Raw genomic sequence first — 4,335 nt, 5'->3', positions numbered from 1 at the left:
CAATCATAGAACTTTCTTTTTCTATTCTTTTTAAGAGATGTGGTTTAATTATTTAAAATAAAAGCTATAAATCTGGATAAACCAAATATGAATTTAAATGACTTTGAAAAGCTTTTTGCAGTTGTTGAAGTATTCATTTACACTTTGTAAGCCTATAAGAATACTTTTAAATGAACATGAATGTTGTTAAAAAAGTAAAACGTCTCAATTTTATTAATCTTTATTTGAAGTGAATCAATCTTTCATTTAATTCTTGTTCATTTATGAGTTATATATTATAAGTCTGTCTTTTGTTACGACGGGGACAGCAAAAATAATTACAAAGATTTCCTAAAAACAGTGAAAATTTGTAGAATTTGCTGAGATACGTCTCATGAACCACCATTCTGTTTTGAAGATTTTCATAATTTCTTGTCATATTATGTTTTATAATTAAAATATCATTTCTTTTTTTATTATTATTGTACTTCTATGTGCTTTGTTTTGTATTCTGTATTGTGTTTTATGTAACATTTGGATGGAAATTAGCTCAGAGAGCTATAATCTGGTAAAAAGCATATTTTCTGTTCATGGTGCCCTTCAATAAACTAAATAAAATAAAAATAAGATGTAACAAAAACAGAAACGATCCACATTTTTCAGCTGAAATGTGTATTCTGTAGTAATATTTTCAATAATTAGCTTTTCCTAATTGATTCCACGTTTCAGTCGTCATATCAGCATCAACACTTCGGTGTAAATTTTCATATTTCTGGTTAGTTTCTGTGACACAAATCTGCCATTTCAAACTATAATGATTTGATTTTTAATCTCCTTCATCGAGGCGTCACTCCCCCCCCTATCCCTTGCTTCTTGGGTCTCATTACTTTTCTTCCACTGTCTTTCTCTTGGCTCGGATAATCCCCCCTGTAGGGGACTTCAAAGTGCGGGCCGGCCAGGGAAAAGCCTTAATTACCCATTTGCCTTGAAACTCAAGCCAAATCACAACTCGCCCGGGTCTGTCCGACTCCGCACTCTGCTAATTTGTTGGTCTGGATTCCCCCCACACGCCCCATCCCCCTCTTTTTTTTTTTTTAACTATGCTGTGGAAATGGAACGATAAATGAAATTTAAAGAAAAGGAATGTGAAATTGTTCAGGCAGGTGATGAGAGAATTACCGCCATGATGGGACTCGGATCGTTCAGACTAACACAAGCTTGTGTTTTATTCTAAATAAAAACCTTATGGATCAGATCAAACATCTTATTTATGGTTGATGGTTAGAGTTTTTAACAAGCAGCACTTCCACCTTTTTGTGTTGCAGGTTCTTCAGTTAGAAGAAAAGATGATATACTGATATTGACTGTGTTCACATTAGCTTTAAATTAGTAAAATAAACCGCGAGTTCTTCATCAAATCCTTGTGTTTCTGTGAAAGCAAAGCAAATTAGTGATAAATGCAAAACAATAAAACCTCATGTGGTTCAAAACTAATAACTGGTGTTAAAATTATTGTGTGAATCCTGCGTCCGTCTTCACATTAGTCCTTTTTTTATTTTTTAGCAGTATCGTTTTTATTTCTACTTCTGCGTACTTTTAGCCATTTATATAAAAAAATCACCTCACTCAGAAGAGGGGTGTTATGAGTTTTGATTTTAATAATATACAGTTATCAGTCTCCTTAAATATAATTTAATTTCTGTAGATTATTTCAAGATATCTGACTTGGTGTCTGAAACATCAACGTGTTAAAACTGGACACCAGATGGGAACGTGGAAGTTGAAGCAGGAGGATGTACATCCACCCCTCAGACCAAGTTTTAACTCTTTGTAAACAAACTCTGCCTCTTATTTAAAATAAATAATAATAATAAATAAAGTTATTTTTTACTCACATAGTTCTTACCTTGCTGCTCTTTGGTCAAATATCCATCTTTCTAACACATTTAGCTGTAAATACTTCGATCACGTTGAGAAGAAGGGAAGGAGGCGGGACTTAAAGCCACACATCGTCACTGCGGAAAAGCTGGTCCCAAAAAATCCAACATGGCGGCTCCCGTCAATCGAGTCCTGCTGGCTTCGATTCCCAACGAGGCACGGCAGTAGGAATTTTCCTCAAATTTTAAAAAACAACTGAATATGTGTGAAAGAAACTTTTAAAACCTGCTTCTCACCAAAATGAATGAAGTTTTTACAAGTTAACATAAAGTCTGATTGTGCAATTTAAATCTGATTATTTAGAAAAGACTTCTGTGTAAAAGAATAGCTGGAAAATATGTTAATTACCTTTTAAACCTTTAAACAAAAAGTGTGTCTTAAAGTTTAAGCATCATTGCATGTTTTAACACCACAGCTGACAGAGGAGATCTGTCAAATAAATCCGACTGAAAAATCTCATCATCTGCTGCGACAGAGCCGACTCCCTCCCAGTTCTTGAAAAAGGGCGATCATGTATTTGCCTGTATGTTTCTTCATCTGTTTGTCTGAGCAGATTTTAATGAAACTTAACTGAATTATTGTAGAGACGACTTGATTCAAGATGGCTACTGCAGCTAATCAACAATAGCAAATCCAAACGTCGCTTTTTTTTGTATTTTTAGATATTGAGCTAAAGCTTGGTGTGGCAGAAGTTGAGACTAAGTTTAATTAAACCTTTGGTACGCAAATCTGCAGGTGGTGTGGATTTTTTTCAAGGAATTCTACTTTTTTGATTGAATTAGTTTCTAAATAAGTTACAGAATCACTGTGTTGCTGTTAAAAAAAGGAAAATATGCAAGTAAAGCTTTTGGAAGCCTGAAAAAAGAGGCATGTTTTGTATTTAAATAGTTGATTTCTTTTAAAACTCAGCTTAAGACTTATTTCATTTAAAGGTTGAGTTTTTCCATGTTTTTATGCTTCATAAATATTTTAAACATATTTTACTCATTTTATTTATATTATTGTAAAGCTTTTCTGTATTTTTTTTATTTAAGCAGGGGTGGGATGTATAAATAAAGTTACATTTTGCAGTAGATTGAATTGGATCCAGAGTTAAATCATAATTTTCAGTTTGTGACGCTAATATTTTTGCACATTCTCTCTGCATTAACACCACAGCGGACTGACTTCTGTTTGTTGTGTGTTGCAAAAAAAAAGAAAGAAACGCAGACTGTGTGAGTCTGAATGTCATGTTTACTGCAGCCAATTCATTGGTTATACCTTAGTGACATCATCCAAGCTGCAGCCTATGAGTCGATGTATTTAAATAAAGCAGCGTCACAAACACTGCCTCTTCAGCATCATTATATAACAAACATCTTCTCTGCTTCATCTCAGCTGGATTGTTATTTTTTTATGAGTCTGTTTGAGGCTGTGAGTGAGAAACTTAAATCTGATACAATAAAAACTCAATACAGGAAACATTGTGAAGTGTTTTCAGTTTTATGATGTAAAGACAGATGTTGTGTGGCCTTTGAGCTCCCAGCCACGCTCCTCTGAGAGGTGTGGTTACTGTGGTCCAGTCCAGCAGCAAAAACAACCCAAAATCCACAAATTAGTCAGAGAAATGTTCATGTTTTATGTTAAGACTAAGTCTTTTTTTTATTATTGTTCTTTATTCTGTGGTCCTTTTTCTGTAAAGCCAGCTCAAAGAACAAAATGAGGCAGACAAGCAAATGAAGGACGTTTGTAACAGCTTGTATTTGTGCTCTGTTCTCATGCTGAGGCCTGAAAGCTGACATGGAGGTCACAAAACAAAATGCCCCCCCACCCACCCCCCCCCCCAGCTTTCCACACCCATCCCTCCAAACACAAGGAGGTCACTGCCAGTGCCAGTTAGAAATCACAAACAAAAACAACAAACAAAATGAAAACAGTCATAGAAAACTATGTACAACCAATGGAGAGGTAAACAAAACGTTGTGGTTTTCGTCACTAAAAGGCTTTTGTTTAATTCCCATTCTGTACAACATGATTCATTAGAACAGTACAAAGTGATCGGGTTCTGTTCGGACAAACAGATCGTGGCAGCCTGTGAGTTGGATTGGTCGTCGGAGTAAAGTCAAGCTCCCTCAGAGTTTCATTCACAAAAGGATGCACACAGCCTACGAGTTTTAAAAACAAAATAATAATAATAATTAAAAAAAAAGACAAGCTCTTTAGGAACGACAGCAAGTGCCTACACATGTATTTCAAACCATCCATGAAGATAAATCCATTCCAGAAGAAGAAAAATAGATACAAGTCAGGATTCTCAGTGAGTTTTTTTTGTTTTTTTTTTACTTTTTTTTTTGTTTTTTTTTTCTGCAAAGCAGAACCAACGTTCCAGCAAGTTCAACCTGCTGATGGAGCACCAACCCCCCCCACCCCACCCCACCC

This window comes from Kryptolebias marmoratus, linkage group LG10 (genome assembly GCF_001649575.2).
Source record: "Kryptolebias marmoratus isolate JLee-2015 linkage group LG10, ASM164957v2, whole genome shotgun sequence".
In the NCBI taxonomy this organism is placed as follows: Eukaryota; Metazoa; Chordata; class Actinopteri; order Cyprinodontiformes; family Rivulidae; genus Kryptolebias; species Kryptolebias marmoratus.
The sequence above is the reverse complement of the archived record's forward strand: the minus strand, read 5'-3'. Positions refer to the sequence as shown.